We start from the raw sequence: 14,211 nt of genomic DNA on the forward strand, positions 1-14,211 counted from the left end.
CCTTCAGCCCTGCTGCGGCTGCAAAGTTCGATAACGTGGCCCTGAGTGGTTCGAGGTCGAAGGAGATGTCTTGTAAATAAAGGAACAGACCATATGCATACAAGGACACACTGTGGGTCTCGCCCATTAAGGGGCTGCCCCATTCCCTTCCTTCCTCCCGCAGGTGCACATCCAGGGACTCCATAACCAGAGCAAAAAGCAGGGGGGGGAGCTGACATCGCTGACGCATACCCCGGGTCACCGAGATATAGCGGCCCAGACGGCCCACAGAGTGGGGTTCAAGTATAATAACTTAGTGTAGGGCAAGAGCATCCGTCCCACTCCCATGCAGCGAAGCACCTCGAATAGATAAGGGTGTCAAACGCCTTCTCCAGATCCAGTACCAGGCAAGCAGCACGTGGGAAAAGGACCCCTACCCGATCCTGGACGTGAATATTCTGGATGTACTCCTGCCAGGGACAAAATCAATTCAGGTCTTGGTGAACGAGTGCAGTGAGAACTTGGGTGTAGCAATCAGCTAAATTTTACAGAGGATTTTGTAATCTGGTGACAGGAGGGCAATCGGTCTATAGGAGGTCAGCAGGGTGGAATCCCTGTCTGGGTTCGGGATTGAGATCAGGAGGGACTCATGAAGTGAATGGGGGAGCTCATTGTCCTGCAGCTCTGCCCCGTACATCTACGCCAATCTGGGTGCCAGTAAGTTGCAGAAGGTATTGTGGTATTATAAAGGCAGGCCGTCCAAACAAGGGGTTTTATTGCGGGCCAGGTCCAGGATCGCCTGTTTCACATCAGCCGGTGTAATCTCTGCGTCCAGGGAGGACTTCACTTGGGGAGGGATCTGAGGTAGTGTGAGAGCGGTGAGAAACTGATCTATGGATTCTGAGGAATCATGCAGCGGGCCCTGTATAACTCAACATAATAGTCATAGAAGGTCTGTAGGATATCCGTTTTGGCACAGACCGTAACACCATTGGGGGTTACCACTTCAGTTAGGGCGATCATTGGAATCCTGGTGAATAAGCCATGCCAGCAGGGCTCCCGGCCTATCTCCCTCCTGATGTGCCCTGGCAGCATATGCTTTGAAATTATAGCGTCTGAGAAACGCTAGCAGTGTTGAGTAGGCTGCTCGTGCCTCTGCCAACTGGGCCGCAATCGCCGGATTGGCGTCCACAGCCTTACTAAGGGCGGCAAGCTTGCGCTCCGCTGCCTGCAAATCCTTTTCAAGCATTCTATGGACTCCTACTATCTGCTGGATGCATGCCCCTCTAGTGGCTACCTTGAAAGCATCCCATTCCAGCATTCTGGTGGACGCTGTGTTGGAGTTTTCAGAGAAGTAGTGGTGAAAGCTTGCTTCCTCTTCATGCCGAAACACCTGGTCCTCAAGGCAGTTAAACGGCAGTCGCCAAATGGGGACGGTGGCAGAGGGGGCCGCCACCTATGGGCAATGAGCGGTGCATCAAGATCAGACAGGACCCGCCTCAAGTATTCAGTGCGCTGAACCATTGGGACGATTGAAGGTGAACACAAGAAGCGATCAAGGTGCACATAGAGGTTGTGTGGGATAGAGTGAAATGAGAATAAGTTAGCAGCAGGATGCCTAGTTCTCCAGACATCTGCGAGCGACCAGTGCTGTACCAAGGTACAGAAGCCTCTGTCTGCATGTGGGGCGAGGAGCGACCTATCCAGGGATAGGTCAAGCACACAGTTGTAATCCTCACTAATATCCATGGTGAATAAGTGAATTGGACCAAGACGCCCGAAAGGGAGTCAGAGAATTTCCCCTGCTCAGTGTTGGGTTAGAGAATGCTACCCAAGAGTACAGTTTGGTAGTCTAGAAGCCCTTCAAGTAGTGCATAATGCCCCTCAGTGTCAACCGCTCTGCGGCTCTCCTGGAAGGGGATGCCAGGCCCTAGCCATATCACTGCCCCCTGCACGAATGCTGAGTAAGTAGTGGCATTGAAGGTTACCCGCCATCGCTTGCGCAGTCGGTCTAACTCTCCCGCAGTAAGGTGTGTCTCTTGTAGGAGAGCTATCTGCGCCTGTTGACGCTTGATATAGGAGTATACCATGTAGCGCTTGCGGGCAGTGTGCATGCCTCATACATTAAGGGTGAGAAAACTGATGTCAGCGTTAGGGGTCATGGCAAGATAAGAGCAATGCAATTAGAAAAGGTGGGAAGTGAGGCAAGCAGACATCCTTGCCTCTGCCTAAAAAATGCCAGCCCTCAGAGCGCAGTGGCACCTGCCTGCCACTGCAATGGGATGAAAAGGGGCACAGGGACCAGAAAGGAAGGGGTTATCCAGGGAGGGACATATTCGCAACTCTGGGGAACTACTTTAGCCAACAGTACGTCCAAACAAAACATGGCGCAAGCGCTCTAGTGTATCAAGGGGGCAAGCTAACTATGTGCCAAGAGCAGGTGGTGCGTGCAGCCCATGTGAAGCTACTGGAATTAGAAGGGCCGAAAGCAGCAAGAAATGCAGGGCCAGTGTCACATTGGTGCTCAAATCATGGCCCGGACAAAAGTGAAAGAGAGGATGAAGAGAATGTCTGGGGCATTTAGGTAAGAGTGTCAGCTGTTTGGGAAGTCACAATGAGTGGCATCGTTGATTCGGCCCGAGAGGTGCCCGAATCACTGGGATCCTCCTCGGAGGTAAAGATGTGGGGGCCCCTGTCTTCATCCGAGGCCACAGAGGTAGGGCCAAATCCGCTGTGGCCTGCAGAGCTTTTCGACATTCAGTGGTAATTTGCTCCAGGTCAGGAGAGCCATACGTGAGGCACCGAGGCAGGGATCTGGAGAGTAATTGAGTCCCCTTCCGCCGGTGCTGCCTATTTCTAGGTCTGCGTGCTCGCAGGATGTGACCATCTTCTAGGAACCTCTGGTCAATCCAGTCCGACACCTCAATCGGCTCAGTGAAAAAGGTGATGGTGCCCTCAAAGATTATCTTGAAGTGCACTGGAAACAGCAGCGAGTACTGTATTCCCTGGCATCGCTTGATTTCCATGAAGGATGGGCGCTGGTATAGCACGGCACGGGTGTAGTCAGGGAAAAGCATGACATGCTTGTCTTCCACCTGAAGGGGCCCATGTTGTCTGGCGGCATGCAGTACCGCATCACTAGCCTTGAAATGCAGGAATATCACCAGCAGTGGCTGTGGAGGAGAGCCAAGTGGTGGGCGATGTGCCGGGACGTGGTGCGTCCTTTCAAGGGAGAAAAAGGACAAGAGGCCCATGGCTGGGGAGAAGGACTTGAACCAGGCCTCCAGATAAACGATGGGATCCACCCCCTCCGGGAAACCCAAAATTTTAATTTTTCTCCTCCGGGATCTGCTGGCCAGGTCATCTGTCTGATTGTCGAGCTGCATTACGGAGCTCTGGAGGTCACGCAGGGCCCTTTGTTGATCTTTGGCAAGTGGTTGGAGAGCAGAGAGAGATTTCTCTCCATCAGTAACCCCATCTGCAAGCTTTCTATGGTCATCTCTGAGAAGATTAAGGTCCATAGCTAGACCCTAAATTCATTCTCCATAGTGACCCTGAAGGGCTCTATAGCAGCCAGCACTTTGTCCAATTTGTCAGACATGGTGAGGGCAGCCGTAGTGTCTTCTTTCCCCTGTGGGGTGCCAGAGGCTGAAGGGAGGTCCCGGCATGGGAGCGGCACCTGGTGCCTGGTGTTGGAGCGGAGCCTCCCCATACTGTGGGAGGATGTGTACCCGCTCATTGAGGCCTTCGCAGCACTATAAACGCCGGTGTGCCCCTGCCCCCAGGCAGGCTAGGGAGTCAGTTCAGATGTGGAGCACTACATAGGCGGGAGGGCATGCTGCCCCAATCGTGTCTAGCCCACGAGATGATGCCAGGAGCGACCGGAGGCCGCTCACCCCAAATCCACAGGGGACCCTCCACTAGGAGGCACAGTCACTCAGGCAGACAGGAAAGCGGCATCTGAGCTTGGAAATGGCAGCATCCAGCATCCCAAAGGAGGCGCTCCCCTCTCATATGCCTCCATTGTGGTGCTGATTGCTGGTGACCACCGACCCAAAAAGCAAGTAGGGAGTCCCCTCACATCGTAGGCAGAACCGGGCAGGACAGAGACCAATCAATGTCATGAGACCAAAAGGCACAGACCCCCAGTAGTGATGCCTCGCTCCTCGCCTCAGACACAGCCCATGTGTGCAGCCGAGCGTATGAGGTAAAGCCACTCCAGGTCGTAGGCCCCCCACTCAGATGTTGTGTTATCGCTCACCGGTGGGGCATCCGATAGTCTTGCGCCACCCCCTATGCCCCGACAATGGTGCTGAATGGGGGGGGGCTCGAAGTGTGAGGTTCACGGCGTAGGCCCCATCCAGGTACGGTACGGCCCGTGCGCGCTGCGAGGAGTGGGAATAGGCCTTGCAGAGTCCTCCCCCCAGCGACAGTGGCACTCACTTCAGATCAGGGTGTGGGTGGGCAGGGTCCAGTGCAGTACCGCCTCGCAGGGGGATAACGGGTCGCACCATCTGAAGGCCCTCCGGGTGTGTGGGGGACCAGGAGCAGCTGCACCCACTCATCGCCCGTTGCGCTGCCATCTCCTCCTCTCTGCATCTCGACACAGGCACCGAGACTGCTGGGCTCACAGCCAGGCTCTGCACAGGTCTCAAGCAGGGGATGCCACTGAAGTTTCGTCCCTGCATGCATCCTCTCAGTGGGTGGCAGACAGCAGCGGGAGGCCTGAGGGTCGAGATGTGCAGGAGATGGCGGGGGCATCCCGCCGGCCCAAGTAAAGCGCTCCGGGGGGCCAAGGATATCCGGCAGCCCTCATCCTCCGTCCGTATCTCTGCAGTCAGCCCCGCTCTACACCTCCAGTCAGGCGTCAGGGCAGGGGATCCCACAGCACGTCACCTCACAGGCCTCTCACGCAAGTCAGGCGCTGTGGGGAGCGATGGCACTACGTCATTCATGCGGGCGCCCCGTCCATGTTGAATTCCACAGCACACAGCAGTTAGCGGTTCTGGGTGCCAGGAGGTCTAAAATACAGCGAGGGTGCCCAGTCAGCCCCGGCACTCCATCAGGGGCTGGGAGCCGCCATATTGGATGCAGCCCAATGCCGTCACAGCAGCAGTCTCTTGAGCTGCGGAGCCTCGACTCCCAGGTCGCAGCAAAGAAGGGGACTCAGAGCAGCAAGCCCCTCACAGGCTCTCCATGATGTTGCACTGCCCCACCGGCCCGGATGAGCACTGATGGTCAGGCCAGCTTACAGATCTATAAGCAGACACATCCACCAACTTGGCTGGCTCAGCCACGGCCTCCCCTTAGAACCATAGAACAATGAATGCAAAGTCCATTCTCTTTTTATATGGAATGCTTTTCTGCCTCTAGTTTTAATTCTAATGTTTACCTTTCTGTGATATACAATAATTTAAGTTTCACACATCTAGACTTTGTTAAAGCTAAACTTTCCATACCAGCACGCAACTACTTAACATATTTTATACAATTCATATTCTTACCTTTATCTGCAGGGCTATCTGGTGATGATTTTTTTTTTTTTTTTTTTTTTTTTTTTTAAAGTTTTTATTGAACAATAATTCGATTACAAGCACGGGCCTACAACCACCAGGGCCGGCCGCTAAGTACAGAATAAAATATACATTTATCAAAGCTGCAGTCGGTTCCCGGGGCTCGGCCCCGTAGTTGGTGATGATTTTTAAACGTTTCTCTCCTGCTAGCTTGTTAAACAACTTTCTAATGGGCTTAACATTATTTTCCTCCGAAATCCACTCCTGTCAAATGTGCTTTTTACTCACAATGTGTGCTTACACCCTGAAAGATAAACAGAATTGTCTCCTACAAGTAAAAAGTTGTTAAATAGTGGATAGAGAGAGTGAAAAAGAGAATCATCAACAGTTGGGGATGACTCAGAGACACCCCATAAAACAATTTAGCTTCTCTAATGCAGTAATGCTCTATTGTTCATATAATTAAAAGAAACATTTCAAGAAAACATAGTGGTACATTACTGTTAAAGATCAATACGCTATTTAAATGCAGTCATTCATCAATGACAGAACTGTGCATATTTCAAAATCATTCCCCGGTGCAACCTGCCAATCAGAAGTTCTGTTCACTACACCCTGGAAGGGTTTCTTACCCTATTGGCACTGGCTTTTCTGCAGTGGATTACAATGCCCCTAAAGCATTAACCACTTACCAATCAATGCATTGATATAGAGAAAAATCAAAATGTTCTCTTCAGTCCCGTTTCACTAATATTTCACTAATAACTATGTTCTAAGCATTGAAAGGCAAGGTATTCAGCTCACCTACCCCCAATGCATCCCACTTCTGATGCCATTCTGCTAGGGAAATAAATAGTATTTGCACTCTCCCACGAACAAATGAAAGAAACTCACCAGCAGTTTGTTCAGAAACAGAATGAAATGTATATATTGGTACCCATGCATTCTTGCTGATCAGCAAGGAAGGAGTCAGGTCACCAACTGGTGCTCTCAGTCTACTTCTTCCCTGAGTGACTGGTTTCTGGGTCCTATATACATTTAGTAATGCAACATCAGCGGAACTAGAATAAGATACCGTGCCCAATATGGCTAACAGGGATATGCAAGATCTGCACCATGCCAATTATAAACAGCTAAATATGGGAAGCACAGAAATGCAGGCTTGGCACTGTGCCAATTATACCACAGATATACTGTGTAAGTAAAATGAGCTACCAGTTAAGTAAACTAACATGGACATCAGGACAAGCAAGGTGGTTCTGCACAGCTATTGAAGGTCAAATTTGGAAGCCTTTGCAGCTCCTGGTAGCTTGTTACAGTGTTACAGTGTAATATATCTAAGCATGATATCTTTGTACTGAATATATACATATATATAATTTTTTTTTTTTTCCCCACACCCTCGCTACAATTATAATCCCGTTCACCCCATTAAGGCTTATTGTACGTGCAGGTGCACTGAAGAAATGCTTTATGTAGGAGCATTGGAAGGAATGCAATGGTGGTATAAAATGACAAGGTAACTAAAACGGTTGTTGTCTCTTGGTCATGAATAAGGAAGTGGGTTAGGGGGTCAAAAGCACTCCCATGATTATCAAGCCCAGTCCAAACTAGTTGATCTCAATAGCTACTTCAAGTCCGTCTGGTTGGTAGAGCATGCTGATTTGGACCCGTATTGTGAAAAGCCTAGTTTCTTGGCCCACGTCAGAGCAAGGTTATAGCGCACACATTTAGTTTGTTCAGTCTCCTCTTCAGAGCATTCAGCAAGACGCACTGGACTCGGAACTATACTTTAAAACAACATGTTTGCCCAAGGGAGATTGATGAGAATGCATACTTTTGTTTTAAAAAGAGGTTGCAGGGCTCAGGCGCAGGGGCATCACTAGGGTTGGTGTCACCCAGTGCGGGTAACTCATGGTGTCACCCCTCTCACGACTTACCCCATGGACCTCCTCTGTGACAGAGCCAAGGTCACCTCGTCCGGCACTCCTTCCCGGTGGTCATCCTGGCTCCTGCAAACCTCCCGTTCATGATCATCCACGTCCTTGGTCAGGGTGTCCCTTCTGGATCCGCCGGCCTCTGGTCGCGCTGGTTGCTCTCCCACCAATTTCTCCTCCGTAACGTCCGCTACCGTGTCCTCCGTGTTGTCCTCCTCTGCACTATTGCTTACAGCCGAGTTCCACTCCGCAGTTCCGCGCCATCGGAATTTAAAGTCCCTCCTCCCCCTTGCACCGGAAGTATTACACCGGCAACAGAGGAAGAGACCAGGAAGCAGGACTCCTTGGTGCCCCAGGGGCTCCCGTCACAAGCCCCCAAGGCCTTTTTCTGGCTTACAGTACTCCCCTACCAGGCCAAGAGTCCACCGGAGCGTGAGAGAGGAAGTCCACATTGGAGCGACCCAGAAGGTGATATTGAAAGGACTGGAGGCAGAGGCGAGGCTGCAAAGTTTGGCCAGCAGCCAACACAGCATAACGAGGTTGGTGTCACCCCCGTGTGCTGGTGTCACCCGGTGCGGTCCGCACCCCCCGCACCCCCCTAGTGACGCCACTGCTCAGGCGTAGCAACAGTTTTCTAGTGCAGAGTCCGAGTCATAGGGATTGTGGAGCATTGGGGCATTTACTGTCCATCTCTCTTCCCGCTCACACTGAGCGCCTGCAGGGAAGCACAATACTTGCCCTGTTTTACTAAAGGTGTGAAACATAAGACTCCTGCAGGGCAAGATTTTGCATCAAAATGCAGTTATTGCTTGGCGGTTCAGACAACCAGTGAGTGCTTAAAGACCTTCAGAACCCGGTGTTGATTTTATCTGACAATCTGCTCCAGTAAGATGACTTTTGTGCACATTCACTACCAGCATTGTTTTGCTGGTAAATGCTGAAAAAAGTATTTGCAGCATTGCCTACCTTGAAGTAGGACTCTGGCTAACTATTCCAACTTTCCCTATCGGCCCTCTCAGAGGTATCGCTTGAAATGGAGAATTCTAATTTCCCTATTGAACGTTTTGGGGATCAAAGAATGTGGCAGTGACACTGCTACTCTCCTTCTGCAATATGGGTGTTACAAACGACTAAGTTGATACCTTGGAAGTAGGTTGAGAGAATAGGTGTATCTGCCTCAGATAAAAGGAACGCCTCCTCCCTTCCAGACCTTGAACACCCTGAGCAACATAATTCATGTCTGGGGGTTAAATATGTGTCCCACTCTCCAAACAAAGTACACGTCCTTTAGTTTCATTTTACAAAGGGGCCCCAGAGATGCTAAAATATTAGATTCGCAGGTCCTGAGGAGTGTAATATTATAGCACTCTGTCACACCCTCTCATTCCATCTCCCTTTGAGCTTCTCTCTCCAACATTTTCAGCCCCTCCCACGAGTCAATCCATCTTTTCTTTCTCCATTCTCTGTGTTCGTTCTGTCACTTTAGTCATTCTCCCCTTCTCTCTCTCACATTCTCACAGCTATGACCTTCTTTCTGTATCTTGTACCTTCTTCTTTCCTCGTTTATCCATGATTTGTCGTGCTTTCTGTTTCTATCCCCACACACCTCCTTTCTTTTATTTAAATTTTTATTTATTTTTAAAGTTTTCTATAGCGCGAACATGACCACTGAGGGTATCAGAGCGCTTTACAGTTTATACATCAAGAGGGATACAAACAATCAAAAGCAGAACCAACAAAGCGAAAAATACACAATCATGTAAAGCCAAGGCATTCTCATGACCCTGGCAGCTGGGCCACAGATCTGCGATTGTGACCTCAATATCCAATAGAATAGCCAGTCGGAGGCAGGCATTTCTTCATCAAGAGTACTTTGACTTATTTTTTGAAGAGGACAATGGAAGGATTCTCCCTGACTTCAGGGGGGAGGGAGTCCCAAATCCTCGGTGCCATGCCTGAGAAGGCTCAATTGTAGGTTTTTTTTTCTTGAATTTTTGTGGTTTGAGCAAAAAGGTGCTGGCGCTTCTGGAGGCTCTTTAACCACAGGAGAGATCCAGTTTCTGAGCGAGGTACAGTGGGGTATTGAAGTGAATGGCTTTGTGTGCCATGCATGCAATTTTTAACTGTATCTGAGCTTCATATGGAAGCTAGTTCAGGGACAACAGGTCTGGAGTGAAATGGTTGTATTTTTTTGGCGCCTGTTATGAGCCTGGCAGCAGAATTGAGGGCAGCTCTAAGAGGAGCAGTCTTCATTCTAGGTAGGCTGCAAAGGGTTACGCTACCATAGTCCAGCGTCAAGATCACTAAGGCTTGCACTGCCACCTTTAGGTCATGAGCAGGGAGATAAGGTTTGAGTTTCCTTAGAATGCTGAGTTGGAAGTTAGCTCCTTTGGTGAGGGAGCTGATGTGCATCTGCATGTTCAGACTTTTGTCTAGCATAATTCCCAGAGAGGTTGCAGAATCAACAAGGTGCAGCCTACAGTTAAGAGCAGTGAGATGAATCAACCATTGTTCGATGACCGTAGATTGCTTGTGTGGTGCGATTAGGAGGAATTCCGTTTTGAGAGAATGTAACTTCAGGTGGTTGCTTGCCAGCCAGCTTTGGGTTTCCAATAGGACAGAGTTGAGGGGCCAGATGTCCTCAAGGGAGGCTATCTTCAGGTATAATTGGGTATCACCCACATACATGTGATAGTGAATGCTGGAAGAGTTTAGAATTTCTGTCAAAGGCTCCATGAACAGGTTGGAGAGCGTGAGTGAGAGCGCTGAACCCTGTGGGACCCCTAGCGTGACCAGCGAAGGACGAGACAGGGACTGGTTCATGTTGAAGCTTTGGGATCTGTTGTGAAGGAATGAGGAGAACTAGTTTAGTAAAGGCCCAGACAACCCCATCCTGTGTTCCAGTTGTTCAATTAGGTTATCATGTTTGACAGTCTCAAATGCTGACGAAAGGTCGAGAAGGATCAGTAGGCAAGATTCATTTTGATCCAACATTCTTAGCGCATCATCGACAATGTGAGTTAACGCAGATTCTGTACTATGGCCCGGGCCGAAACAAGATTGGCATTGGGCCAGGAGTTGGAAGTGATCGATGTCGTTACAGAGTTGGGCGAGCACACATTTCTCCAAGAGCTTTGCCAACGTGAGGATGTTAGAGATTGGGCGAAAGTTATGAAGGTCCGTGGGATCTGCAGATGGTTTCTTTAGAATCAGGTTAACTTGACCCGATTTTAGGCAATCCGGAATAGCACCTTGCCGAAGTGATGCATTGACGATCTTAGTCCAAAGTGGGAGTAGGGAGGTTCTAACGTCAGAGAAGAGGTTCGATGGCAGGGGGTCGTTGTAGTGATTAGAAGGTTTCAGAGTAGCCAGAGTTTTGCGTATAGTGCTTTCATCCAAGGTTTGGAAAAGGCTCCAGGATGCGTTGTTTTTGGGGTGGTAAGGCTGCACAAGGACAGTGAAATCCAACCCTGTGGGCAGAAGGGCGTTCAGCGGACTGATCAACAGTTGTTCAAGGGTAGAGCGTAGATCAGCTTTGATCTTAGTGGTCTTAGCTGTGAAGAAGTCAGCGAATTCATTGCAGTTCAGCAGTGACCCTCGACCCAGTGCCGATAGATTAGGATGACTGTTCGTTTGGGACTTGATGAGTTCAAACTGTTTTTTGGGATGGTTTTTTGCTTGCTCTAGTTGATTGCGGAAGAAGGCGGCCTTAGAGCATCTGATGCGTTTGTTTTAGATGCTTCTTAGGGATCTCAGATGATAGAGATGTTCAAGGGAGGGATAGGATAGTCACAATCTTTCCCCAAGTCTTAAATTCCTTCTTTCGGAATTAAGACTATAATTGAACCAAGGTTTGGAGAGTTTGGAGCACAGTCTTTTATGCTGTAGTGGCGCAACCGAGTCTAAAACATTGGCCATTGAGCGTTATAATGGGCCGTAAAGTCATGGGCATCCGACATGTTCATAGGAGGGGGCAGAATGTTGTCGCAGAGCGCATTCAGATCGTACAAGTTGATGTTCCGTAGACATCTTTTCAGTTGTTTAGGGTTCTTTGGCTGGGCTCTGCTAGCTTTTACCGACTCCCGGATGAGGAAGGTGATGAAGTAGCTGTCTGTCCAATCACATGGGAGGATGGAATTGGGTTTACCAATGACAAGATCTAAGGTAGCTCCTTTAATATGAGTAGGGCTGTCACAGATTTGGATTATGTTAAAGTCCAGTAGGAAGGATTTAAGGCCATTGACCACCACATCACTCACATCGTTCCAGTGAAGGTTGAAATCTCCCAGGAAGATCAGAGTGCCATGGAAATCTGCGTAAGCCGAGATAATGTCCATGATCTGTTCTGTGAAGGGGCAGTTGTCGCGAGGCGGTTGGTAGATTGTGTGCAGTTTGCATGGGTGATTGTTGCTACCAGCCACTTCAATGCATAGGTATTCACAAGACGGCAGGAGGTCAGATTGTAGTGCTTTCACTGTTAGATTGCTACGATGTAAACAGGCGATGCCTCCACCCTGTTTTAACTCATCTCCTTTTCACTCCTGTCTCTCAAACCCATTCTTCCTTTTAAAATTCCTTTTTATGTTGCCCTCCACTCCCCATTTGATCATCTGTTCTACTTTCTGGAGCTTTTGTCTCATAGGTTTTTCTCTCCATTGTGTTTCCAGTCTCACTCATTATTTTTCTGGTGTTTAAACTTTCTGTTCCCAGTCACCACTATATTTAATTGATTCTCCTTTTCCTTTTCAAAGCCTATCATTGTTTCTTGCATTCACTGTCTTGTTTCTCCCTTCTTCATGCCTACTTTCTGCATTTTTCTTTCTTCCTTTTGTTTCTTTTCATTTATCTTCCTTCTAGAGGTAACACGTACAGCTTCTTTACCTTCTTTCACTGTCTGCCACTTGTGAACCTAACATTTCTTCTCTACGTTGTTTTGCTCCTCTTTTTCTTTCTTCATTACCTGCTCCCAGAGGTAACGCTCACATTCTCCTCTTGCTGGCTCTATCTCATATTTCTCCTTTCCGCTCACATACTCTTTCCTATTGGTTCTCAAACTATTTGTGGAGTGGGAAAGGTAAAATTTTTATTCGAATATACTAAGTGTGAGGAATCAATTTCCCTTTAAGTGCTGTGATGCCCAGGGTGTGGCAATACTTCCATCACCGATTTGGGAAAAAGGGGGTGGTGATGGACAGAGTTTCTGAATGATGCAGAATACTCTTACCAAGTCAAGAGATCATGGTTTTAATCCATCACCGTTTTTTAGCTCACTGCACCATCCCAGCTCAGAACCTGGCTACATGCAAATCAGTCTGTACCTGTCCCAGTGCATGATGGGAACAGGGCAAACCAAACTACCAAGCCAATTCTTATACTGGGAAGGAAACAAGCTTCCGGGGACCGGTTTCTGGCATCACAGCCTACGTCGGCCCGGCTTGCCTGAATCCTGATGGTGCAATGAGCAAGGGACTCACGTCTGAGCATACCCTCCCACACTGAGTGTGGATAAAATCGATTTGGGAAAAAGGGGGTGGTGATGGACAGAGTTTCTGAATGATGCAGAATACTCTTACCAAGTCAAGAGATCATGGTTTTAATCCATCACCGTTTTTTAGCTCACTGCACCATCCCAGCTCAGAACCTGGCTACATGCAAATTAGTCTGTACCTGTCCCAGTGCATGATGGGAACAGGGCAAACCAAACTACCAAGCCAATTCTTATACTGGGAAGGAAACAAGCTTCCGGGGACCGGTTTCTGGCATCACAGCCTTCGTCGGCCCGGCTTGCCTGAATCCTGATGGTGCAATGAGCAAGGGACTCACGTCTGAGCATACCCTCCCACACTGAGTGTGGATAAAATCGATTTGGGAAAAAGGGGGTGGTGATGGACAGAGTTTCTGAATGATGCAGAATACTCTTACCAAGTCAAGAGATCATGGTTTTAATCCATCACCAACAGTTCGTGCTCCACTGCACTCTTATACCATAGATATTTACATAGTACACACCTTCCACTGGTATGGCTTTGCAATATTTGGAAGGAGTATTTATGCACTGCTCTGGGATGTGTATAGACTTGATAGTGGCGAGTTTAAACAGGGTTGTTGTGTTTTATGACTATCTGTATGTGTGGGCAATCTCAGAGGAAACCATTGCTTGAGTTGTTAGTCAGCTTGCCGTATTATGAATTGGCTGGGTTGGTGTGATTTTTGCATGCATGGAAGGAGAAACGATGATGAAGCAACCTGTGTTCACTAGGAACCCTCACTCAAGGAGCTGTTTTGCAAAGCTGAAATGTGTTTTTAATAACTTTAAGTTGAGCCACCCACTCACTTCTGCTTTGTATTTTTCGTAAAATCATATCATGCATCGAGCACCACTACACATTTTACAGTGTTTATGGAGATGGTTTGGGGCTTGGTCTGCAACAGGGTCATATGTTGTGTTAAATTGTGCCCTCTACCTAAGCTGCCAAGCCTGTGCTACTACCTCATTGGACCATGTGTTCCTTCCCAGTATGTGACCCTTCATCCCTCTAATTCTACAGTTTTTATTGAGGGCTTACTGATATCCAAGATCTTTCGTGTGTGTTCTAAATTATCCATTTGTTAAAGTATTGTGGGAGACCCTCCTTAAACTCCTCCTTGTTCCACGCAGCATGGAGGCTTATATGACGAAACGTTCCATGGCTGCTTTTGGTTCCCAGACCAGCACTAGGAATCTCACAGCAGAGGAAAGTCACTGATAATCAGTCTAGCTCTACCAACAAACAATGGCACTT

This window comes from Triturus cristatus, chromosome 7 (assembly GCF_964204655.1).
Source record: "Triturus cristatus chromosome 7, aTriCri1.1, whole genome shotgun sequence".
Lineage (NCBI taxonomy): Eukaryota > Metazoa > Chordata > Amphibia > Caudata > Salamandridae > Triturus > Triturus cristatus.